Source organism: Symphalangus syndactylus, chromosome 18 (assembly GCF_028878055.3).
Source record: "Symphalangus syndactylus isolate Jambi chromosome 18, NHGRI_mSymSyn1-v2.1_pri, whole genome shotgun sequence".
Lineage (NCBI taxonomy): Eukaryota > Metazoa > Chordata > Mammalia > Primates > Hylobatidae > Symphalangus > Symphalangus syndactylus.
The window spans coordinates 103,919,727-103,946,919 of NC_072440.2; the positions used below are offsets into that span (position 1 = coordinate 103,919,727).

Below are 27,193 nucleotides of genomic sequence, written 5' to 3' on the forward strand. Positions count from 1 at the left end.
CTAGAGGTAGAGTGATGATTTCGGACACAACTTTGTATGCCCCGGGTCTGCCTGAGAACTGAAATACTTCGAGAATGACCAGGAAGTAATTCAGTTGCTCTGTGGGTGACTTTGTCCAGTATATTGAATAGGAATGAAAACCCCTGGTGAATGGAAAGGCTGGCTTGGTTTTCACGCTGTTTCCACGCTGCTCTGCTTCCCGAGGAGCAGTTTAGAAGTTCAAGAGGGCTGTGTCCTCACATGGCTGGGGAGACGGAGCACCAAGCTGGGGCTCTGTGTGGTTCAGATCTGCTACTAATTGCATGTCATTTAAAATCAGTTCTTTTGTGTAAAGATTTAGAAATAAGCTTTATCTTTAAAATTAATTCGTGTGTGTGTTGAGAGTGGACAGTGGTAATGGCATCATTTTAATTGGGATTTTTTAAGCATAATTTTTAAATAAAATATTTTCTAATTTCGAGCAAGGATTCCTTTATTAGGGATTTTAGCTTTATCTTTTTTTTTTTTTTTCTCCCCGAGATGGAGTCTTGCTCTGTCGCCCAGGCTGGAGTGCAATGGCGTAATCTCGGCTCACTGCAACCACTGCCTCCCAGGTTCAAGTGATTCTCCTGCCTCAGCCTCCCAAGTATCTGTGATTACAGGCGCATGCCGCCATGCCCAGCTAATTTTTCATATTTTAGTAGAAATGGGGTTTCACCATGTTCCCCAGGCTGGTTTTGAACTCCCGAGCTCAGGCAATCCACCTGCCTCAGCCTCCTAAAGTGCTAGGTTTACAGGCGTGAGCCACCACGCCTGGCCGGAGGATTTCAGCTTCTCACATAGACCAATAACTATGTTATCTTACTAATAGGCCATATTTAAGCGTTCTTACCAAAAAAATGAGAAGTATGTGAGGTGTATTGCATATGTTAACTAGCTCAACTTAGCCATTTTACAATATACACATATGATGTTGTGAAAAATATAAATAAAATATAAATATAAGGCATAGACAATTTTTATTTGTCAGTTAAAAAAACAGACCCAAAAGTGTATTGCTTAGGTCAATTCTCTAATAAATCTAGGTGAGACCAAATTTAGAAAGATCATAGGATGCCTGGATACCAGGTTGTCTCAGATGTGTGAGAGACGCCTTCCTGCTTCTAAAAAGTTACTTTAAGGAAGTGGACTCCTTTTCCTGCTTCCTTATGTAGCGAATTCTCCCATATGCTTCACTTAATGAAACTTGAAATCAATTTATCTTCTTCCTTTAGTGAAGAAGCAATAAGCCTTATGAAATATGTATGTATATATTTCTTTTGTTTGGTTTTTGAAACACAGTCCCGCTCTGTCGCCCAAGCTGGAGTGCAGTGGTGTGACCTTGGCTCACTGCAACCTCCGCCTCCCAGGTTCAAACAATTCTCGTGCCCCAGCTTCGCAAGCAGCTGGGATTACAGGCATGTGCCACCAAGCCTAGCTAAATTTTCTTGGCATTTCTAGTAGAGAGGGGGTTTCGCCATGTTGCCCAGGCTGGACTTGAACTCCTGGCCTCAAGTGATCTTCCGGCCTTGGTCCCCCTAAGTGCTGGGATTACAGGCATGAGCCACTGCACTCAGCCCATTCTTTCTTAATCCTGAGCTCCCAGCACAGATTTAGCACATTGCCAAGGCTCACTGAATACTTGTTGAATGAATGAAGGAAAGAGTTGAGTGAAACAGAAAGTGACATTGTTGGTTGGTTGATGTTTACTTACTTTGCCTGTTTCCACAAAGGCTTTGAGGTGAACTTCAACAAAGGATATAGAGACAATAAGCTTTATAAACATACAAAGCACTGGAAATAAAGGAGAAAGGAGGCAAAGCAAATATGACAACCGGGGGGTTAATTAATTTTTGTGGCTGAGTCAAAATGTATCTCTGAGCTTCCTACCAGCAAGGGCAAAAAGGAAAAGAGGATTGTTACGTAGTTTTTGTCAGCAGAAAAGAGAGAGTACATCTCTTTTTAGGGGAAGATTATTCTCAGGCCTGAAGCTCTTAGTTTGACTATAAGCTAATAAAGAAGATGGGAATTAGTTTCTTTATATTTACATTAAATTCATGTGAATAAATTCATTAAGATCTCTAAAATTGTGGAGGTTCACTGATATTAGAAACAAGAGAAAACAGACAACAGAATAAAAATAGGGGAGGAATATTTAAAAATTCAATGAGAGTAGCATTTGTAAAACAGAACAACTACGCATGTCATTCCTACCAAGGACACAGAATGACATGGGAAGGCCGGGACAGATCCTTAGTCTGCCATTCAGTCCCTATGTCCCAGCTAGCCTAGCAAACCTGGTTACTGCTGCTCATGGATGGGGCTCTCTCCTTCAGACAGCCTGGTTTCTCCCTGTTCTCTGATTAAGCTCTAACTACTCTTGTCTTACTGCCTTTCCCCAGACTGTGCTACCTGCCAATCCACCACTGTCATTCTTCTCATCAATTTGGTTACTGCTTCCCTTTAAGGCTAAAGTTCAGGTCCAATCTTACTGTTGTCATGTTTGCATCTCTGACCCCTTCAATTCCCAGCCATCCCATCATTTCCATGCCCCGTGGTGGGCACCACTCCTTGGACACCTAATCGTGGTCTGTTCTCTGTTGCTGCCTTTGCAAATTTTAACCTTCACCTATCTATTGTTGGGCCCATTATAAGCCTAAGTTCCTCAAGGGTTAAGCCTTACTTTACTTCATATCTTCACTTGCCAGCAACTGAGGGGCAGGATGACATTGACAGATTGGAGCAATTGGAAGCTGACACCTGAAGTTTGAGCACAGGAATGACCAATTATTGGCTGTGTGGCCCTGCTTGAGTCAGGACCATAGTCAAGTGGCTATGGTCCCCACTTTATAAAAGAAAAAATGACTTCTCAGTGCCAGTGAGAAGTAATTTCCTCATTTATAAAGTGGGGACCATAGCCAACTCCTTGTCATTTGCTTCCCTGTGACCCAGGGAGACAAGGAGGGCAGACCTCTGGAATTTCTCCAAATTGCACATGCACCAGAAATTTATCCAGCACGCCGTATGTGATACACAAAGAGGGAGGGAGTGGATGAGCAACGGTCAGCATATCTTTTCTATTTGATCTGTTTCGACTTCTAACTGCCATGGAAAAGATAGTGGACGTCAGAGGAGGAGAGACGAGTGTGTGAGGACAGGTGGAGAGAACAGGCAGAGAGGAAGGACTATCAGGTTGTCCTGGAATGTGGCCAGACAGGCATCCCAGAGCCTGGCTGGGTGGTGCTGGGGATGAGGAGAGCAGAGCTGGCTGGCATGTCAGGGCCAGCAGGGAGGGACAGGCCTTGGGGCACAGCCCGGGAAGGCTTTGGGACTTCCCAGAGCCCTTCTTGAGACAGTGAGCTATGTTGCTCATGAGGCTGGAAGGACGGTGGACAGCTGAATCTCTCAGGACAGTTTCAGAAACTGGGCAAACACAGTGGCTCAAACACAAGTTAAAAAGAAAAGAAAAAAACGCAGTCCGTAATCAAAGACAATATTTTTGGGAGCCCCAAGTGGAAAAGGCACATACTGACCTTCAGTGCCCCACCTGCTGATACTGCTCCTCAGAGGGAGGGGGGTTAGGGTTGAAAGTAGACATGGAAATCCTTAAGAAAGAAAAGGAAAGGGAAAAGTAAGAGGAATTGATAAAACCAGCAAAATCAGGTTGGAAGAATAGATGCAGTTTTAGAACAATGGACAATGAGTGGTATGAATGCAGTGGATTTCTAGTGTAGAAATTAACTACAAAAGAGAGTTGATCTCCTTTTCTTCTTGTTGGCCAGCTTTCAGCTTTCAGCCATGATTGATCAAACTAACTGCAAAGCAGTCCTCAACAGACTGCCTCTCTTTCACACTGTGATTTTAATTGAAGGATGTACTAGTCCATTCCTGCCCTGCTCTAGAGAAATACCTGAGACTTATAAAGAAGAGGATTAATTGGCTCACAGTTCTGCAGGCTGTACAGGATGCATAGTGGCTTGGGCCTCTGGGGAGGCTTCCACCATGATTGAAAGTTTCCTGAAGCCGCCCCAGAAGCAGAAGCCACTCTGAATCCTGTACAGGCTCCAGAGCTGTGAGCTACGTGGCTGGAGCAGAATGAATAGAGAGAGGGGAGAGGTGCCACACTTTTAAATAATCAGATCTCTTGAGGACTCTATCATGAGAATAGCACCAAAGGGGGAAATCCATCCCAGTGAGCCAATCACCTCCCACCAGGCCCTATCTGCTACACTGGGGATTACAATTCCACGTGAGATTTGGTGGTGACATAGACCCAAATCATATTCAAGAACCCACACACATTGGTAGCATGAAGCGGCTTTCCAGTTCCATGAACACCGTTAAACTGTTATGGTCTTCCATTGAACAGTAATGCCCAGATCATTTATTTTTGAACTGTTTAGGGCTATAGTTACTTCCCCCTGTTGGTTATTTCTTATGTTTTTCTTTTTCCCTCTTGAGTTCTATCATCAGGTGTGCCAGGTACCAGAGTTAAGGCAAGTCACTGGCTGAATTTGGGTTGCTTCCAAAGTGAAGAGCCAGGGTTGGTCTCAGTGGAAGGGCACGTGGTGTTTTGCATTGGATGCCCAATGACAAGTCAACAGTCATTGGCTATTTTATTTCTCTCCATCTATTCTAAGTAGATGATATCTAAGCTGAAGGTCAGGGCAGAATGTGAATTAGAAAGGAACGCTGAGATCAAGTTTCCAACTGGTGGTTGTGGAGCAGAGGCCCCAGATGTCTGCCCCCACCATTCTGGGGCTTTGCTATAAACTGATTCAAAACTAGAGGCTGCCCATTCCAAAAACCTGCTGACGCTTCAGGGCCCTCCAGGCAGCCATGCCATTTACCTCCAGGAGAAGAGTTGAGAGGCACAGGGAGCCGGTAGGATGATCCCTGGTGAATTGGTGCAATTATCATTGACAGTTGCCAGTTGGCACATGACCAGGCACCTGGGTGGAGAGGGCAGGTGGGGAAACATTTACATTAATGAGCTTAAGCTTTTTAATGGTTTCTGAAAAATATATCAAATTGTGCCTGTGAGAGGCAGGGAAGTGAACTGCATCATTCAGCAGACTCAGCTCCAGTGCCTCTTCCTGCAGAGCAAATGCACCATGCTGGGGCCAGGGCTACCCCTCTCCAGCTGTGCTGCAGCTTCAGAGGTGCCCTCAGCCACCTGGAGCAGCCCACCTCACCTGGCCAGCTTGCCGCAGGGGTTCTGGCATTGAGGTTGGGAGACGATTGCATTGTGGATGTTTTGTGGTTGTAAAAGACAATACCCTCCTCTTCGTACCAACACCGGGGGTCTGCACATTCTTTTTCACAGGAATGGCTGAGCTGCATGGTGTGAGGCCCTCAGAGTCCCTGAGTCCCCACCGTGCCAGGCTGTGCCTGAGGTGTGCCTCCACAACAGAGTGGCCTACAAGGGGCTGTGTTAGGGTGTAGTTCTGGAGTCAAGCCACCACTGCAGCCAGGGGTCACTGCTTTCCAGGCCCCGATTCAGGAATGGTGCTGGGGAGGTTGCCTGCTTCCTTCCTCCCTGCATGCCTGGTACAGGGAGAGGCTGGCAGATACAGGGTGGGCATGTGCCAGGATCCTCAGGGGCCTTCCCCCTGTGTGCCTATGCTGGGATTGTTGCTGGAATTTTGAATTCTATGTGGCTGGGGGGTCCTTACAACCATCATTCATAGCAAGTGAATCCAACCCTCCTTAATGTGTGGCAAAGATTCACGTTGGTGACGGGGGTAATCTGTTGGTGAACCGGGACGTGCCTATCATTTGCAGTTTCACTGATGGCATCATTCAATGTTCCAAAAAGGGGAAGAAATAGTTCGAATCACAGGTACCAAAGTGAAAAATCAAGGTGTCTTGGCCTGCCCTTGCCCCTAATTGCTGAGCCACAGCTGTCCTCCCCAGCCTGAACCATCACCACCTAGAACGGGCTGCCTGGGCAGTTGGGGCGAGGGGTGGGCTCAGGGCAGCTGTGTAGGAAAACCAAGCTCTGGGATTGTATTTGGTTTGCCTCCTCCTGTCTTCATTCCCAGCTCCTAATGGTCTCTCCTCTTCCCATCCTGGCCTTTCACCTTCTGCCCACGCCTCTGGAACCCAGTCTGTTATAATGGGAGTGCTCTTAGGGCAGCAGTAACTTCACGGGTACTGTAGCCTGGACTGGGCAAAGCAGCCTTCCCCAGCCCAGCAATGCTTCTCTTTTCCCCAGCTCCGTCCTTGTATGACATTATATGTCTGCGTTTGCCCAGGTCTTTCCTGTGATTGCCTGAGATAGTGTATGATTCAGTAGCAGAAACACTGCCTTTAAAACAAATTATAATTTGCACGCAGAACTTTGTAGGAGATGACCTACACAAGTGGCATTTGGTGAGTGCTGCCTTTGGAAGTTATTTTGTGGGGAGCTGATTCTGATGACTTCTGCCTCTTTGTGATCTAGGCGTAGTAGACACTGTACCCAGCTGTGATTCTGGTCCAGAAGTGTTAGAAGCTAAATAAGACTCCAAAGTACACAGAAGGCAGGAGCAGACTTGGTCATGAGGCTGTGGGAGAGGAAGAGGAGGAATGGATGAGAGGAGAGCTTTGGTCTACGCAGGTGGTAGTTCGGGAAATTGTCATAAGAACATCTCAGGTGAATTTAGCAACAGGGAGGCGGAGGGGGGGACGTGAATCAATGTGGATGGTCGACATTACTGCATTTGCGTCCTCCCATGAAATCCTCATGAAGCCTCGCGAGGCCAGCAGAGCAATGTCCTTTTGCAGATGGAGATGTGGCACCTAGGGAAGGGAAGCCAGGCAGAGCTGGGCTTCTGGTTTGAGTCTACTTGACCGTGGTTGAGAGAAGGGCTGGGCTGCCCAGTTTTGCTCCCGTGGGCCGAGTGGAGAAGGCAGGGGAAGAAAGGAGGAGAGAGGAGACCTGGGAGCAAAGAGTAAAACAAGGGCTTAACTGGTGCCTATCTACAGAGTTTGCCAACTCCCACCCTGCAGAGCCCAGGGCTCATGCCAGTTCTGGTGCCAAGGCAGTGAAGCCCATCGCCCTGTGGCACCAAGAGGCACCAGCACTCCCACCCACACCCCACCCCCAACCAGCTCTGTGTTGTCTTTTAAAGCTGTCAGACACCATCCAATGGTGGTTCCAGAAATGAAAAACTAAAGACCCATTCCCATCCCAACAGGTAACTGTAATTCATGGGCTGTGCAAAATACATCTCACATTTTTAAGTGCAGAACAAAATGAATAAAGTCAATTTGGAATTTGGTAAAAACTCACTGGTATGCATTTTAAGACCTTGAGATGTATACTGCAATGAATCTAAATTTAGAGATGGAAAATTAGAACAAAGCCACCTATTTATGAACTCACCACTTTACAGGGAGCTGTGGTTGTGTTTTGGGTAGGATCACTGGACAGTTGATTCACGTTACTGTCCTTTTGAAACCATAAAAGTTACGTTTTCTTGAGCATCTGCCTTTGATGAACTTTCCTACGGGCTCTATTTTAAGAGTTGTGTTTCCCTCTCATCCTATTTCTATACTACATAGATATTTCCAGGGTTTTACACTTTTCCTTTATGGAAACAACTTGATTTAACCATGATTTATTTCAGTGTTCCTCAGGTACAGCAGAACTACTGGCTGCCAATTATTCCTTTATTAAGGGATACTCCACGGTTTATTTTAAAAGCATTTCTTCTTGTAGTGAAGCTGATACAACAAAAAGGCCTTTGTGGTAGTCAGGGTGATCTTAAACAAGAAGTATGCTGGACACTAAAAGCCGAGTGGCTTCCTTACTTGGAAGCAAATGGTGAATGTTGCAAAAAGGTATGGACTCAGAAGTGGTCCTTCTTGCTACTGACTGAGATGGAAGAACATCCATTAAGTAGCATGTCACTGAGAGGCGTGACTCAACGCTTAATCAGGATAAAGATGGTGAAAGTGGGCATGTGTCTCCCTAGGTAGCCAATTCTTAAATTTTGCAAACTGTAAAAGTCAGCTAAGTATCTGAAGAGGGCAAATGGAAAGCAGAAGACTTCATTCATTCACTCATCCATCCATCCTGTTTAAAAGATCTGTCCTATTGTTATTTAGGTGACACTGAGATTAAACCAGAGTTTAGATATTTACTCATGTTTCACTGCAATTCCTCAACATCACATAGTCAGTGGGTAAGGAATGGTGGACCGAAGGGTCAGATGGCCACTGTGTGTACTCATTCACCTTGGTCAAGTTCTTTAGTGTCTCTAGGGCCTCAGTTTCCCTGTCCTCAAGTTGCTCATAGTCCAGTCTGGGAGATAGAGAACAACCAAGCAATGACTCAAAGAAAACAGACCAAATTGCGGCTGCTGAGAGCTTCAGAGGACCAGAGCATGGCGCTCTGAGAGGCTGCCACAGGGATCCGGTTGGGAGAGCAGGAGAGCTTCCAGGAGGAAATGATGCTGAACCGAGATCTGGAGGACAGGTACGAGCTAAAGGGGAAAGTGATCAGGAAAAGGTGATCTCAGCCGAGGGAGGAGGCTCGACAAAGGTCCTGCGGTCAGAGGGGGAAGATGAATGTGAGAGATGTGAGGCCAGTGTGTCTGAAGGGCTAAGTGGCAGGGACCAGAACGCATAGAGTCATGTAGGCCAAGTTCAGAAGCTGTGTTTTAAGAGCCACAGAAAGCCAGTGACAGGCTTCAAGATGTGTGTGTGTGTGCGTGTACATGTGTGTATGTACGTGTGTGCATGTGTGTGTGTGCGTGTGTATGTATGCGTGTAGGTAGGCTGGGTGAGGACGGGAAAGCACGATGTAATGCATGGTTGGTAGAATCGCTGTGGCCACAGGTAAGAGAGAGCTGAGGGGAGGCAGGCAGATCTGGCAAGAGTCTCCTCAGCTGTCCAGGTTAAAGGTAATGGTAACTTGTGCAAAGGTGGTGGTATAGGATTGGAGAGAAGTGTATGGATTTGAAGATGTTTGAAAGTCAAGCTCAGGACTAGTTCATGGTTGGATTATGGGCAGCTGGGAGGTGAGGGGTAAAGAAGACCTGTGGGCTCCGACGCCAGAAGTGGATAAATGTGGGGCCATCCCTGACCAAGCCTGGGAGACCTGGAAGAGGACAAGGATTCAGAGAGGGAGATTAGGAGTTTGGGTTAAGTGTTGGGTGTTTGCTGAGTTGCCTTTGAGAGGCCCTAAAGAAGAGGACCTGGGCTTGAACCTTGAGTCGCTGCAGCGCTGACTGGCTTAGAGAAGGTCTGTGAAGGCTGCAGACAAGGCCAGGCCGGCGAGGTAGCTGCTGGACAGAGAAAAGAGGGTTTCTCAGGGGGAAATGTGGTCCACAGTGTTGAATGCCACCGGGAAGTTAAGTGAGATGAGGGAGAGAAATTTGGGGTTGGAGGTAGAGATACTGAAGACTTTGGCCATTTTTGATCATACCAGGACTTTATACAACACAATTATCAGGTCATATCAGAAAAGATTGCTTCTGATGGAGACAGGATTAAATAAGACAACCTCAGCAAAGTGCTGGTACATTGGAAACACTCAACACTCATACATAGAGAATTATCTGTCTCTTGTTTCTATAAGAAAGAGAATTCTTAGTAGGTTTCTGCCAGGTCTGTTCACCTTGGCCCTGTGGACATCCTGGGCTGAATGATTCCGGCCTGGGGTGTGCTGTGCATTGTAGGATGTCCAGCAGCATTCCTGGCCTTATCCACGAGTTGCCAATACATGACCCCAAGATGTTACACAAAAAGTGACATTGACAAATGTCTCTGGGAAGGAGGTGCAAAATTTTGCCCCCAGTTTATTTAAACCACTGGTTTAAATAAAATAATTTTTAGAAATAAAATTAATAGGTTCATTTTTGGGTTATTTTTATAAACAGTTGTAAGGGGATGGCACCCTTGGTATGTCTATTATATTACAAACATAAGTCTTGGGCCATGGAGAAAATCATTGATTTAGCACCTGAACATCCTAATTGCCACCAAATATGCAGCTACTCTGAGAAACAAAACTAAGATTGTGGAAGTGCTGACTCCAAATGTTTTCTAATTCTCTCGGAGGAATGAAAGCCTATAAAATTGATGCCATGCAGGAGAGAGAAGCCAGTTCTCCCTGGGGATGGCACAAGCCATACCTGGGGGGCACGGTCTGCCAAATGACACACCCATTTGGGACTTATACTTTGCAACACAATTCTGTTAATATTTATAGAGAGACTTAATGCCCTTTGGTATAAGAAATACATCTAAATGAACTTCACTAACAGGATGGTGCCCTATCTCCCAAAACATATAATCTCCTTTTTGGGGTTGGCAAAGTTTGCAAAATAAATCTCATCCAGTGCCACACACTGACTGCAGAATTTATCTCTGACACCCTGTACCATTGAAGTGCTTAACGCCTTATAGCTGACTTCAACAAACACATTTAGCAACCCAGTTAAAACCAAATAGTGTTGTAGAGATGCTGTAACTTCTTTTTTAAGTTATAGCAGGACAGATTTAGGAAGGCAGACAATAAAAGTCCTGTGGTTGCTCATGGACTATAAGTTGCTGCAGAACATTAATGCGAGCACGCCAACCTAAGTGGCAGCCCGGGACAACCGGGCTTTCAGAATCCAGGGATCTTTTCACTCAGCGCTCCCCTGTGCCAGAGCAAAAGTCACTTCAATGTCCTGTTACACTGTAGAGTTTTGCAGGGTCATGTGTTGAATTATGTTTTTTCCCTAAATAAACTGTAACAATAATTTCCCTATTAGGCTCTGATGGGATGCTCTGAGGAAGGGATGGCCTGGATGGGTGTTTCTCCCAGAGAAGCTGTTCACACCCGAATGGGAGCTGCAGACCCTTCAGGTGGACAGCTTACACAGTAAAGCTCTTGCACCCTTGGATGAGCAAACACATTGCCTTGTCTTTCTTTTTTTAAGTTGGTTTAAAGAAGCCTTTCCCTTTTGTAGTACGAGGTATACACTTGAGCTAGTAGCTTATAGCTCCTTCTTTCCTTCCTTCCTTCCTTCCTTCCTTCCTTCCTTCCTTCCTTCCTTCCCCCCTCCCTCCCTCCCTCCTTTCCTTCCTTCCTTCCTTCCTTCCTTCCTTCCTTCCTTCCTTCCTTCCTTCCTTCCGTCCGTCCTCTGTCTCTCTCTCTCCCTTTCTCTCTTTCTTTCTTTCTTTTGTGATAGAGTCTCGCTCTGTTGCCCAGGCTGGAGTGCAATGGCACAATCTCGGCTCACTGCAATCTCCACCTCCCGGGTTCAAGTGATTCTCCTGCCTTTGCCTCCTGAGTAGCTGGGATTACAGACATGTGCCACCATGCCTGGCTAATTTTTGTATTTTTAGTAGAGATGGGGTTTCACCATGTTGACCAGGCTGGTCTCGAACTCCTAACCTCAGGTGATCTGCCCGTCTCAGCCTCCCAAAGTACTGGGATTATAAGCGTGAGCCACCACACCCGGCCTCATAGCTCAATTTCTGTGTGGCTTCAGCCTCAGTGTGTTAGAAATACAGAACATTCTGTATGGAAATCATGGGGGATCTGCTGTAGGATTAAAGGCAGAATAGCAAAGAGAGGTGGGAGGAAGGAAAGAAGGAGGAATGGAAGGAAAAAGAAGGGGAGAGAAGGGAAAGGAACAGAATGGAAAGGGGAGTAGGAAAGAGGAGGGGAAGCAGTAGAAAGGATTTGTGTTTTGCAAACCTCGACTTTGCAGCCACTGCCCAGCCTAGGCGGAGCTCTTCACACGTCTCTAGATTGGCATTCCAGAAATCGTCCTCATTCTCATGAGGACAGCGGTAACCCCCTCATGGGGTTCTCTGGACCAGGTGGGACATGAATTAAGTCTTTTGGGAAAGCTGTTCCCATTCTGGGAATACCAGGATTTCTCCCGGGAATGAAGGGCTCCTTTCAACAGTGAAACTTTAGAGAGCCTCACAAACCTGAGGTCCACAGAGACCAAAGCCACACACCATGTAGAGGCAGGCAGGAGGAATGAGGACCTAAGCTATGGACTCATCACAGTAACACCTTGAGTTGATAATTTGATGTGGCCTTCCTAAAAGACAAAATGACAAGGGAACTCTGGGGCCGGCTGGCCATGCCGAGACAGCCAGACCTGGGAGCTCGGCCCGCACACTGGTGTTGCGGCTGTGTAGCTGGCCTTCGCCGTGGGTTCCCTGGGACTGGCCTGAGACAGAATTATGAGGTGGCAATGCTGCCTCTTCTGTACTCTCAATGAGCTACCCACACCTGCCTGTTCCCTATTCTCCCATCAATCTTTGCCTTAGAGATATCAGCTATTCACGCCTTAGGGAGAGCTTAGGCCAGTTACCCCTCTAAGAGGCATTTGCACAGGAAGCCTTCCTCTGCATTCCATTCTGGCACTGCTGTGAGCCTGGGAGAGCAGCCTTAGGGAGGTCCTCTTGTCAGGTGCTGGGCAGGGGGAAGGTGAAGGGCAGGTGACCTATGAGAAGCAGCAAGAGGCCCTGAAGCTCCCAAGCCCGGCTTCCCTGTGGCTCCCCACTTCCTCCTTCTCTCCTGCCTGACCTCATCAACTTCCCCCCAAACAGACCTGGCAGCTGGAGACCCTCAGAAGGCTGTGGTCTGAGCTCTTGGCCTGCAGAGGGGAAGGTAGCTGTGGGAGCATTTCTGTTTCTGGAAGATTTGTTCTCTTGGGAGCGTCTGACAAATGACCATGCGTTGTATTCCACGGCTTCTCGAAGAAAGGCCACCCCACAGGCAGGTGCTGGTCACCCATGAACAATGAGGTTGTCACCCTGCTTTTTCTGTGGATCAGCCGTTGGAGCAAAAGCACAGGAAGGTGTTGGCAGCGTACAAAGTGATTTCCAAAGAAAGCCTTCACTTCACATTTCCACATTCACAACAGTGAGCCTATTTCAAGGGAGAGACTCTTTGCTTTGCAAATGTGAATTTCTTGTAGAGAAACTTCTAATTTGTCAGGTCCCTTCATTCTGGGGCTCTTCTGTATTTTCAAAGAATTTTTAAAAATTGGCAGATATTTATTGAGCATCTAATACAGGCTACCTATCATGGGACCCCAAATGAGGGTGACACAGGAGGTCCGCAGGCAGTGCCTTCTCCAGAGGAGGCAGGAGGGCAGAAGCCCCTCGAGGGGGTGCTAAGCCACAGGCCTGAAGCCTTGCAGATATGACGCTCCAGAACCATGTGTCTCCCCGCTGCCCCCACTATGGGGAATGGAGATGTGAGGTCCTGGGACGCAGTTCCATCCAACCCAATTTCTTCAGGCCTAGCCAGGGTCTAAGTTCCAGGGCTAGGCCTGCAGTGTCCAGTCAACTCAAAGACCTGGAATCTCAGACAGACGCTGCTCACTCACTGACCGAACTGCTTGCGGACACCACTAGCATTTAAGTCACGGCTACCTCATTATGAGTTGCTTATGCTGGGCTGCAGTGTAGCTTTCCTTTGGATTAGAAACCCCATGAAGGCAAGACTGCACACAGAAACAGGTGCACTTCAGAACTAAAGTGCACATCTTCCTGTTTCGCCTGCAAAGAAAGGGAACTTTCTTTCCCTCCATTTTTTAGTTTGCACAGTATTGGTTTCCATCTTAGAATTTACAACTGTTTTAGCCTCAGAATAGTCTTGTACTCCTTGAGGTCCCTGGAGCTTCCCCAGAGCCTAATCCTCCTTCTCCTCAGTTGGTAACTGGGACCTGAGATTTGTTACATGGAGTCTGGGATAGAACTTACATGAATGTGTTGATGTCTATGCTCCAGAATCATTCCAGAGCAATGGCCCCGGGCCACTGAGTTTCAGGTAGCAGGACAGGTGGTCCTGGGGAGGGTGACAGGCCCTTCAGCTCATACCTGCTGCTGGTGCTATCTGGCTAACGTGCCAGTTCTTCAAATAAACGGCTCCTCAGGTTGCCCTCCACACATCTTTCTCAATGGCATCATTCTCTTTCCCATGACAGTGACAGGGACTGGGAAACTGGGAGCTTCTCAGCATCTCCTTCTCACACTCTACCTCTGAGCAGCTGGGAATCCTTACCCCTCCAACCTCCTGACTGCTCGCCTCCCTGGAGCCAGGGCCCTGAATCAGTATTCACGGCCTGTTAGTGGCTTGCAAGGCAGAACAGGCGGACAGATGTGCTCGGGAAGCCTATTGATCAGCCCTTGGTGTGACCTGCCCAGACCTAGTTCTGTTTCAAGCACTGATAACGTGGACAAGGTATGCGCGAGGCCCAGAAAACACCAAAGGGCAAGTGTGAGGCGCTGGATCAAGTCCCTTGAGGAGAGCAGGGCCAGGCGGGCTCTGGCCAGAGCCCCACCCCACGCTGTCTTGAGGTGTCTCACTGGCTCACAGGAACCTCCTGGGCAGGAAATGTCTGTGTTTGACCCTGCAGGCCTAGCCCTGGAGCTTGGACCCTGGTTGGGCCTGAAGGAATTAGGTTGGATTAACTGGGTTCCAGGACCTCCCATCTCCATTCCCCATAGTGAGGCACAGGGAGGGGACCCCAGGTTCTGGAGCGTCAGATCTGCAAGGCCTCGGACCTCTGGCTCAACACCCCCTTGAGGGGCTTCTGGCCTCCTGGCTCTGCTGGAGAAGGCATGGCTTGTAGACTGCATTCCCAAGGCAGGCTGCGTGGCTAGCATTTGGAGGCTGGTGGAGGCTGGCTGATTCCTAACCAAAGATGCTGTTGGTGTCTTCTGATGGAACGTGACTTTCTTTGCCTGGTAGGTGTTATTCACAGGGATCCTTTAGTTAAGCAGATTTGCCTAGGCCCCCTGTTGGGTCGTATTTTTCTTTTTCTTTTTTTCCTTTCTTTTTTTTTTTTTTTGTTTCAGGAGTCCTTAATTCCTCTCAGCACCGTTTAAGATGAGCAACTACACAAGACAAAGACGAAAGAGTTTTTCAGCTCAAAAATCCTGTGATTCTTTGATTCTAAGAAGTGATTTTCTTACAAGGAGTTTGCCTAAGGTAAGAGAATTCTGACTGTCCATGGTATTAGTCACTAAGTGGTTTCCTGGGCAGGCTGGGCCCCCACTGGGACCCCACACATTAGCTCTTTTTGGGAGGGAGGCCTGTTCTTAAACTTCCTCAACACCTTCCTTCCCACAGTGTCCACACGGCTTGTCTCCTCCCAGCGGCCGGCCTGCCGGTGTGTGTGCTGTGTGTGGAGAGGGGCCTTAGGCCTGTGCTGTGAGTGATGTCTGCAGAGCATGGGGTTGATTTGGAAGAAGGTGTGATCCGAAGTTGTGTTTGACCTCAGCTCCTGTCACCCCTGAAGGCAGCAGAGGATCTCCTTTCTGAAGGAGGACAGGAGGACAGCTTCCTGAAGGACATTCTGCCCATTGCACAGAGGGGCTTCCATGATTGGTTTGGCCTGATGTGACTTTTTTCCCCACCTTTGAAGGCCTAGATTGGGTTTCCCATTTCTTGGCTCTTTGGAAGGGCCAATGGCTCCCTGTTTGACAGGCTGCACTGAGCAGCAGGTGCTCCATTTAGACCCAGGCTGCCCCAATCCCAGCTCTGATCTATCTCTCAGCTCTGAGGCTCCATTGAGTCCCTGGGCCTCAGGGACCCTGTTCAGCCTTTGCTGATGGTGGCATCAAGTGACCTCTGAGCCACCTCCACGTTGGCTCTGACTGAGGAAACTGGTGGTCTTGTCTTGCCGTTTGCAATACCTGAAGACAAAAACAGAACTTGTGCTGCATTCTCAAGAAAGAAGAGACAACTGTTCCTGTACCTCACTCTTGTAGATATCTGTATGAAGAAGCAGTGATGGGTGCATGCAGGCTAGGGAGCATCAAGGCTTCCACGGCATGGGCGCCAGCTGACCCCTGACCTCGTTTTCATCTATTGCTCCAGTCGTGGCTCTGAGATCTGGGCAACCTGAGCCAGCTCGTGCATTGCTTACCCTTATGCTTTTGCACTGTCCATCCCTGTCCCCTAGAACTCCCTCCAGTACAGTGCCCCACCCCATCCCATGCCATCTCATCTCACCCCATCCCACCTCACTCCATCGCATCGCCTCATCCCACCCCATCCCATCCCGTCTCACCTTACCCCATCCCATCCCATCCCATCCTACCCTATCCTACCCCACCCCATCCCATCACCCCATCCCATCCTATCCCAGCCTTTCCCATCCCATCCCACCCCAGCCCATCCCATCCGATCCCATCCTGCCCCATACCAGCCCATCCCACCCTATCCCACCCCATCCCATCCCATCCCACCCCATCCCATCCCATCCCATCCCATCCCATCCCATCCCATCCCATCCCATCCCACCCCATCTCACCCCATCCCACCTCATCCAAAAGTATGTGTTCTTGGGCTGCTACTGAACCTCTTACCTTCTGTCTTCTCACCTATAAAAGGCGAATTGGCAAGGTCATCCCCTTTGGCAGGTAAGTAAATGCAGAGGACATAGTCCACGTTAAATAAATGACAGCGACTGCTGTTTTGCTGGTTGTCACGCCCATGAGCAAGGCAGTACCTGTTCTCCCCACCAAGGACAAGCCAACCCTGCTACCCAGGTCCTGCTCATGTCCTGAGCTCCTTATACCTGCCACCAGATTTTGTTTTATATCCTACCTGGGTTTCAGGAGAGAGAATTTAAAAAATCAAATTAGGTAAAATTGGAGTTAAATGATAATGATAACTTCTCAGCTACTTCAACCTCAGTTTCTGCCCTTTTTGAACTTGCCAAGGAGTGGAGGTATCTTAACAGGCCCACTCTGTGACTGTTACCACTGTTCTCATTTTAATGCAGCTATTTGTGTACTAGGTGCCTCTCTCCCATGAAGCTATGAACTACTTAAAGCACAATGCGGAAAGGAAAGAAGGAAGGCAGGAAGGAAGGAAGGAAGGAAGGAAGGAAGGAAGGAAGGAAGGAAGGAAGGAAGGAAACAAGGCAGGCAGGAAGGAAGGCAGGCAGGAAGGAATAATTAATGAATAATACTGCATTCAGGAAACTAGACCCAGTATTTTCAAAGTGACTCATACCCAGCCATCCTCTCCTTTGCCAGTTAGCATTGATAATCTTCAATTGCTCAACCACTTGTTTCTTTTAATTTTAACAATCTTACAGCTGAAGCTATCTAAGATTTATTCAGGAGAATATATTTTATAACACTTCCTTTTTCCTATAAACATTGAAGGAAGGTTCGTGATATGGACCCTTGGCTGAAATTTGAAGGTGAAAAAGGACTGCTCTGTTCCTATTTATGGTATGGGAATGACTTTCCTTCACCACTAGCCTGGGTGAAATTTAATGACTGACCAAGAGGGAAGTAATTCATTCTTCCTGTCATCCTATTTTATTCCCCTGCCCCCTTTCCTTGTGCTCTCTTTCCCTGCTCAGTTCCTATTATGATCTTTCTTTGTCAAATATGTTTCTCATGATTAAGTGCTTATATCTTCTTCTCCCCAGCATATTTGTTTGGATAGATTTAGGACAGAGAAAAATGCTGAAAATTGCCTGGTTTCTGTTTTCTTTAGAGAGAAAACCCTGAAAGATTTTTAGCTAATGGCATTTGACCAGTTTTGATCACTGTAAGATTCTCTGGCTTTTAGTTCTATAACCCTCCAGAAGTCTAGACCTTTTTGATATTAAAGAAAACATGCACATTTTGAGTGAGCTACTAAGTTCCATCTAGTTGTTTCCATTTTACAGAGACTAAGGACAGGGGACCATTCAGAAGGCACATAAGGAAACAAATGGGACTTTGACCCAGAGACTGGACCCTGAGTGTGTATGAAATAGGAGGTGATGGTGTTATTAAGAATTTCTTGCTTTGAGCTAGTTTCATTACGGGTGAAGTCTGTACTTGAAGTTCCTCTCCTAACCTAACGATGGTTGCAGGTGGGGCCAAAGTTAATGGAGAACCTGGACTAACAGCCTCACCACCTTGGGTCACTTTCAGTAACCACCAGGCCTACCTGGAAGTGCAACTCTGGGTCATGTGGAAGTGAAAACTGCAGTGGTAGACATCCAGTGTCTATTCTGGGGGTTCTGACTTGGTTCTCCGCTTACCTATCTGAAGGGCTGGCTTGGCATGGACTTATTTAGTGTCTTTCTTTATGGAACTCAAAAAGCCTTTATATGTAGCCTTGTCTTTCAGTTGTCCCAAGAAGCTCTATTGGCATTAGAAGCAAAGGTATCTGCAACTAAAGTTTTCCATAATTTGCATTTTTGTCCCAAGTTTTATGGCCTTTGGCAGAACGTCACTGAGTCCTGGTCTTATGGCCAGAATACCTGAGTCTTAAAATCTGAGACCAGGGGCTTCTGATCAGATGGGCCTGGGCCCCTGGCTCAAATCTTACCTGCTTTACCAGCAATAGATGGCAACTCCTGCCCCCTTTCTCCTCTGTCCTTCAGAAAGGGCAGGAGCTGAAGTTGAAAGAGCTGAAAAGCTATGAAGATTTGTCAAATGCTTTTATTTTTTTCCAATTCTGGTTTTTTAATTATCTCTTATGAGGTCCAGTTAAAACATAATGCAGGTTCGGTCACTTCCGCTTGGAAATCTCAGCCATGAAGGAACTGGGAAGGTGCTCAATAGCCACTATTAACAGTTGTTCCTTACAACCACATGGTGGCACTGCTGAAGATCTGTCCTGCACAGCCCGGTGAACACACATCCATTGTATTGATGCCCTTGTTTTCTCCATTTCTGCACAAGCTGAGATCGTGGTCTATGGGTGGCCTCCCAGCATACAGTTCCCACAGTTCATATAGATAGGCTTAGCAAAGCTTTCCCTGCCACAGGACACAGTGCTTGGGTGGCTATGTTTAGGAGTTACCAGCACAAGCTATGTTGGGAGCAGCCCTTCTCAACAAGACTTCAGGCCTTGTATTGAGTCCAAGCCAGCAAATAAACTCTCTGTGACTTCCTGATCAATTCCTCCTGGGAATCTTGGGACAGGGACATGATTAGTCTTAACAGATTCTCAATTTTGAATGTCTGGGTCTGTCTTTTTTTTTTCCTAATAGGCTTTTGGCTTCTTCTACAAATTTTTCAACTCCCATCTTCTGTGGCCAGTTCTTCATACCCAGGGGAGGAGATATTTGCTTTTGTTCTACTATAAAATGTTCATTAGATCACCAACCCCTATCCATCACTGCAGCCACACTTACACAACACTTCTTTGTCAGAATGGATGTACCAAGTTGCTTCAAAACCCATCTTCTTTGTTCAACGAAGAGTTAAGTGGTTGGTGAGGAGCAAACAGTTTTTGGCATTCCGCTACAAAAGACTCACAACCACTTAAAAAACTTTTTATTTTTAATTTTTTTGAGACGGAGTCTCACTCACTCTGTTGCCCAGGCTGCAGTGCAGTGGCGCAATCTCGGCTCACTGCAATCTCCGCCTCCTGGGTTCAAGTGATTCTCCTGCCTCAGCCTCCCTGAGTAGCTGGGATTACAGGTGTTTGCCACCACTCCCAGCTAAATTTTTGTATTTTTATTAGAGACGGATTTCACCGTTTTGGCCAGGCTGGTCTCGAACTCTTCATCTCAAGTGAACCATCCGCCTTGGCCTCCCAAGGTGCGGGGATTACAGGTGTGAGCCACTGCACCTGGCCACGACCATTTAGAAAATGGTTTGAATATAGCATTCATGATCTGTGGGCTATGGAAACCTTAGTCTCACTACAAACTATTCAATATAAGAAAGTCTCACTAGTTGTCTGGGCGAGGTGGTTTATGCCTGTAATGCCAGCACTTTGGGAGGCCGAGACAGGTGGATCGTCTGAGGTCAGGAATTCGAGATGAACCTGGCTAACATGGTGAAACCCCCGTTTCTACTAAAAATACAAAAAATTAGCCAGGTGAGGTGCTGTGCACCTCTAATCCCAGCTACTTGGGAAGCTGAAGCAGGAGAATCGCTTGAACCCGGGAGGTGGAGCTGAGATTGCATCATTGCACTCCGGCTTGGCCAACGAGTGAAACTTCATCTCAAAAAAAAAAAAAAAAAGAAAGTCTCACAGGTCATTTACTGGTACATTGACCTATAGTTCTAAAATTCGAAAAGTGGTTTCTAAAATGTAAGCATTTTATTTCAGAAAAATAAATTCTTCAAAATTTGGGGGAATATTTTTTAAATGATTTTAACATTTCTATTATTAAGTAATCTATGTTAAACATAATTTTTAAAAAGTGTTAAAATCATGACTTATACAAACATGAATGAATGGCTATCAAAGCTTTACTTTAACTCATTTATTAATAAAAGAACCAGTAAGATATTACTACCAGTTCAAAAGAGAATTTAAAATATACATACATAGGCAATCAGGGACACTGAAGTGAATTTACAAATAGACACAAAACAGGTCAATATTCCAGGAGAAGTAACCAAGTCCATCACCACCAAACAAAATTTGCATTTCTGTGGACACAGATCACCTGCATTACTATCAGTTTTCTACAGTTTATAGTTGTAAAATAGCTCAAAGACAAGGAAAGTTAGTGAAAACTTGGAAGGGTGAACTAGGCAAGACAGACTACAATCTTTTTTTTCTGGCCCATTTCAAAGTCTTACACAATTTTTATAGACATTTGCCTGATTATAAGTTCAAAGAAGGGATAATGGATAGCTAGTAGAACATCTCAACAATGATCCCTTCCTTACATCTTATACAAAAATTAATTCAAGATGGATTAAAGATTTAAATGTAAGACCTAAAACCATAAAAACCCTAGAAGAAAACCTAGGCAATACCATTCAGGACATAGGCATGGGCAAAGACTTCATGTCTAAAACACCAAAAGCAATGGCAACAAAAGTCAAAATAGATAAATGGGATCTAATTAAACTAAAGTGCTTCTGCACAGCAAAAGAAACTATCATCAGAGTGAACAGGCAACCAACAGAATGGGAGAAAATTTTTGCAATCTATTATTTTGACAAAGGGCTAATATCCGGAATCTACAAGAACTTAAACAAATTTACAAGAAAAAAACAAACAACTCCATCAAAAAGTGGGAGAAGGATATGAATAGACACTTCTCTAAAGAAGACACTTATGCAGCCAACAAACATGAAAAAAAAGCTCATCATCACTGGTCATTAGAGAAATGCAAATCACAACCACAATGAGATACCATCTCACACCAGTTAGAATGGCGATCATTAAAAAGTCAGGAAGCAACAGATGCTGGAGAGGATGTGGAAAAATAGGAACGCTTTTACACTGTTGGTTCGAGTGTAAACTAGTTCAACCATTTTGGAAGTCAGTGTGGCAATTCTTCAAGGATCTGGAACCAGAAATACCATTTCACCCAGCAATCCCATTACTGGGTATATACCCAAAGGATTATAAATCATTCTGCTGTAAAGACACATGCACATGTATGTTTATTGTGGCACTGTTCACAATAGCAAAGACTTGGAACCAACCCAAATGCCCCTCAGTGATAAACTGGATAAAGAAAACATGGCACATATATACTATGGAATACTATGCAGCCATAAAAAAGGATGAATTCATGTCCTTTGCAGGGACATGGATGGAGCTGAAAAACCGTCATTCTCAGCAAACTAACACAAGAACAGGAAACCAAACACCGCATGTTCTCACTCATAAGTGGGAGTTGAACAATGAGAACACATAGACACAGGGAGGGGAACATCACACACCAGGGCCTGTCGAGGGGTTGGGGGCTAGAGGAGGAATAGCATTAGGAGAAATACCTAATGTAAATGACGGGTTGATGGGTGCAGCAAACCACCATGGCATGTGTATACCTATGTAACAAACCTGCACGTTCTGTCAGATTATTCTTAGCCACTCTCTTGCTACATTCTCTGTGGTTTTCTTTGTGGTGTAGTAGAAAGGGCACTAGACTTGCTGGTGGAGATTGTATTCTCAGAGGTGTGATTTACCTGTTGATGCAGGTTTTGTTGAATTAACTCAATCTCTCTGAGCCTCAGTACTCTCCCTGGAAAATGTGGATAATTATTTACTCTGCAAGACTCATCATATCACTGCTTAGCAGATTCAGTGAGAGGATGCATGATGATGAACCACAAAGGTATCCCTCCTTCAGACCCTGCCAAGGAGGTCACATTCACACATCACTGTCTGTTCTGCAGCTCCACTTTGATGTCCTAGGGTCATCTCATAACTAACCAGGCCAAAGCTCTGCTGTTTATTCCCACTTTCATCCCTCAAAACTTATTTTGCTTCATGGCATCACCATCCACCCAGTTTCTTAGTCCAAAAACCCAGGGTTCATTGAGGATTAACCACTTCCTTTACCCTCACATCAAATCTAACACCACACCTTATTGGCTTTACTTTCAAAGTATCTTTCTAGTCTCACCATTCTCACAATTTCCAATGTTACCACCCGGGACCAAGCCAATGCCAGCTATTCCCTGGACTTTTCCATGATTGTCTCTTAATCTTGAGTTGGCCTTTCTACAACCAGGCTTTCCCACCTAAATTCCATTCCTTTCCCCCAAAGCAGCCAGAATGACCTTTTAACAAATGTATATCAGAGCATATCACCCCTCTATTAAAAATCTCCCAATAGATTCGTATTGCATTCATAATAAAGACGAGCCGAGAGCAGTGGCTCATGCCTGTTATCCCAGCACTTTGGAGACTGAGGCGGGAGGATCATGAGGTCAGGAGTTCGAGACCAGCCTGTCCAGCATGGTGAAACCCTGTCTCTACTAAAAATACAAAAAATTAGCTGGGCATGGTGGTGCATGCCTGTAGTCCCAGCTACCTGGGAGGCTGAGGCAGGAGAATCACTTGAACCCAGGAGGCAGAGGTTGCAGTGAGCCGAGATCATACCACTGCACTGTAGCCTGGGTAATAGAGCAAGACTGTCTCAAAAAAAAGAGGTGAAATTCCCCCACGCCTCATATCTTAAAAGGACTACCTCATGTCCTAAAAGGATGACATGTCCTCATGTCCTAAAACAACTACCTACCGTGCTGTCTAACTCTCTGCCTTTGTGTCTTCGTTTCCCTTTGGCTGCCTGGCTCCAGCCACACTGGCCTTAATATTCTGTACTGGGCCATGCCCCTTCCTGCTGCAGGGACTTTGAATTTGCTGCGTCCTCTGCTGAGAACATTCCCTCTGAAGATTCAGAACGCTTTGTACTGCTCCAACACCAAATATTTAATCGTCAGTCTAATCTTGGATATTTGAAATCTTCTCCATACATATCATGAGATACTCTTTGCAAGAATAAGCTTTTGTTTCACTACCAAGAGGTGAGTGCATTTTGAAATCCACTGGAACCTCACAGGTATTGAATCTCTTCTGTGCACATTTGGATGTGGAAAATGGAAACTTGTAAGTCTACGGAAACTAAACCAGAGCAGGTTTTATAGTTGGGCCTAAAATACAGTTTCTAGGGTTCACTTTAAAAATATTTTCTATTTTTTCCTGGATTTTATTGCAAATGTTTTGTCGTTGTTTTGATTTTGTTTTTTGTCTACACCTGGGTTTGATTCCTCCACTATTAGGTACTCACTGTGCTGTGATGGTTTGAATGCAGGTTTGGCCTCTTCTCCAGGTTGTGACTACCGGGAAGACAGGGCACCTGTCCTATTCACCTTTGCATCTCTGGTGTCTCACTCAGGATAGGGCACAGGTACATGTTCTAGTGCATGTTCAGTGAATAAATGATAGTGCATCTCAATGATCTATGGTTTAGAGGCCAACATGGACATTTTGTATTTCAGTACTTAATCAAGTTCGGTCTGTGACCTGGGAAGACACACAGTAGTAGTAATATTTTCCCTGTGTTTTTGGTTATGATGTGTTAATGTTGCTATTTATGTTTGGAAAATGTCCAAGCTTGCCACTATAATGGAATCACTTTCATTTGAGAATAGGCTGAAAGTTGGATGGAAGATAGGATGAAATAGACAATGTCATGGGGGTGCTGATAGAGTGAAAACCATGAGAGCTCACTTAGGCTAAAGACCGCACAGTTACCCTTCAATCTGCCCAGACCTCAGGTGTGCTGCCTGCATCCAGCTGTCTTGCACTCTGTCGTGCCCAATCCACAATCCCTAAGGATTAGACTGCAGGACTTGGAGGAAGGAAGGATAGAGGCAACTGTGGTGGAGTGTGATCACTTGGCTTGTAATCAGAGGCTGTAGAACCAAGATTTTGGACTTCTAGTCATGCAAACTTGAACCCTCAGCAAAACAGGAATAATACTGCTGAATTCAGAGGTTTTTTTGTGTTGATTAAGTAAAATATTACAAGCTGGAGAACAGAGGCTCTGACCAGTGGCCAGGCCAGGTGATAGGCCTTACATTTTTGTTAGCTGTTTTCTCACTTTGTTAATGAGTGTTGTATTTATTCCTCCACAAATTCAACAGTGCTTGCCAAGGACCTGCTGCTGGAGCTGAGAACCTAATGATCACAGTGTCAGCCTCTGCCAGCCTTTGTGTGTGTGGCAGGGGTGGTTTTGAGTCCCACCGTCTTCCATCCCTGATGCTTGGAGAAACTGAGGACACACAGGGTAAGTGATAGCCCAAGTTGGGAGGAACCCAGACACTGGGTCTGAGAGCCTCCTTCAGAGAAGCTGTTTGTGGCATCTGGGCGATTTAAAGATTCTCCCAAATCTTACTAAAAATGAATGGATCAGCCGGGTGCTGTGGCTCACACCTGTGATTTCAGCACTTTGGGAGGCTGAGGCAAGTGGATCACTTGAGGTCAGGAGTTCGAGACCAGCATGGCCATCAGTTTTTTTGTTTTTTTTGACAAAAAAAAAAATACAAAAATAATTAGCTGGTTGTGGTGACACATGCCTGTAATCCCAGCTACTTGGGAGGCTGAGTCAGGAGAATCGCTGGGACCCAGGAGGTGGAGGTTGTAGTGAACCGAGATTGTGCCACTGCACTCTAGCCTGGGCAACAGAGCAATACTCTGTCTCAAAATGAATACATAAATAGATAAAAAAAAAAAAAAGAATGAATGGATCCTGTGATCTGGGGTCTAAATAGTGTTGTTTTTGTTGACCTGTTACCTGTGTGGATTTCTTATAGATTTGGTAAAAGAATCTTATTCCATCAAAAGCAATCCTTAGCTTTATTTCAATATTTCCCTTAGTATGTAAACCGGAATAAGACATAGACCTGTGAGATGCTATGTGAAAATGGGTACAATGGTCAAACAATTTGGATAAGGTTTCTTGCTCCACCCTCCTCCTAGAGAGTCCTGGTGGACCTGAGATTTTGGGAAGATGCAGACATACCAAAACGTAATGTTGTTTACCTCTGGGGCTGGTATTGGAGTAACAAAGGTGAGGTTATCAATATTTGATTAATTAACCTCTGTATTGTTTATAAGGAGCATGTATTTTTTGGTAAGTTAAATAATCCTATAAAATAAAAAAACAGTAAAAAAAAAAAAAAAAGGAGACCCAAAAAAGGTTCTGAGAAGTCCTGCCATAAGGAAACCTAGTATGTCCCAAATGTTTCCCACCAGGTAACACTTACCTGGTTCTTATACCGAAGTTTTGGGGGAGTGCTTTCCTAATAAACGTCAATCTTCCTTGACTGCATACATCTCAGAATAATTTAACTTTACAGCCAGAAGTAAGTTAAAACATGGCCCCTACGCTCACTGCACTAGAAAATAAAGTGACGCCTGCTGAGGTTGTGTGGCTTGCCCGAGGTGACCCAGTGGAGACCGACCAGAGGTTCCCATCCCCTTTACCAGGAAGGTGGAGCTGCCCACCCCTCACTGTTGTTAATAATGACACTGTTAAATTAAGCTAAATTTGGCCCGAGGAGGCCTCCCTACCTTGAGTCCTTAGGTAACAGATTGCAAGACAACTTAGTATGTAAACTCACTGAAAGCCCACCTTTGAAGTATACTTTTGTATCATGACTGAGTCTCAGCCAATCACAGCAGCCGAACTTCATTCAATCCCAGACCGCAAGCTGATCAGACCACATTCAAATATGGCAAAGGCTGCCTGTAATCAGTCAGGCTGTTTCTGTTCCACACTTGTGTTTTCTGTCCATAAATGCTGCCTGCGCACTTGCAGAGTGGAGAGCTCTCGGAACCCCTCTTCTGGTTCCAAGCGCTGCCCAATTCGAGAATTGTTCTTTGCTCAATTAAACCCTGTTGAATTAATTTATCTAAAGTTTTTCTTGTAACAATACCATTGCCATTATAACAGCCGTTAACAACAGGGCAATGTGTACAGGGGATGCTACCAGCTCTGCTGTGCGTGTTGTGCTAGGAGCCTTTAACATCTCAAGACTGCAGGAAAGATAAATAAGTTTTCAGATCTGGGCTCAGGGAACTGCTGTCAGTACCCTGGGCTTTAAGAACATGTTGTCACCCTTTTCTCTCCTGACACTGCCTACTCCATCAGGAAAGGGTCTGGTGATGGCTGATTTTAGCTCTCCCAGGCATGGCTGCTATCCTGAGTCCCTGCTTCCTTGACACGCTTTCCGCCTGGCTTCCTGTAGGTCTCTGAAAGTGGCAGGGAAGCCAGATGCACGGGAAATGATGGACTTTGAGCATTTCTCCCCTAAGACCCAACAGAACACTTCATGGGGGAACTTCTGTGGTTATTAGCCAGCTTCCTCTGCTGAATGAGAAAGCCGGCTGCCCCCTCACACTCTAGGCCCTTGAAAGGTCAGACTTCTGACTCTAAAAGTGACCCAGATGAGACGCTGAAAGGAATGGTGGTTACAAGGGAGAGGACAAGAGGCACAGCTGTATTTCTATAGACAGCAAATACAGGGGGGCAAAGCCATAGATTTTAATTTTGACACTCCTAGATGTAAAAAGTAAAACAAAACAGAACACAACTGGCATGCTTGCAAACACAGGGTCTGAAGTCCCTGTGGGAATAACCAGCCAAGGAAAAGCGAATGTGGGAAGGGAGAATGGGATTGTATCAGGCTGCTGCACAATGGGAGGTCACCCCAAATCATTTATAAAAGGTTAGTGCTGGCACAGCCCGGCGGGCCCTGAGCACCACGCTGCAGGTGTGATTTATGAGGGAGAGACTGACTATAAATCAACCCCCTTTGTTTTAAGTAGTAGTTCCAGTGCAGCGGATTAATTTACATGCAAAGAGAATGAAGAAAAATTGCAATGTATTATAATCTACACATATCACAGAATTAGATTCCAAATTGGAACAAAGCGTTCCCACTGGCTATTTGACCATGACTGTAGAACAAGTGCCCTTGTGTGACATTCTTTACG

General features: G+C 45.8%; 1 long non-coding RNA gene across 1 annotated transcript in view; it reads left to right on the forward strand.

Moving 5' to 3' along the window:
* LOC129467416 (uncharacterized) overlaps window positions 1–27,193 on the forward strand; it is a 156,195-nt gene that overhangs the window by 85,005 nt on the left and 43,997 nt on the right. The window contains exons 3-5 of the long non-coding RNA XR_010116963.1: window positions 14,827–14,959; window positions 15,101–23,600; window positions 24,340–24,482. This is a non-coding gene — a long non-coding RNA (uncharacterized lncRNA). The remainder of the gene's footprint in view (window positions 1–14,826; window positions 14,960–15,100; window positions 23,601–24,339; window positions 24,483–27,193) is intronic.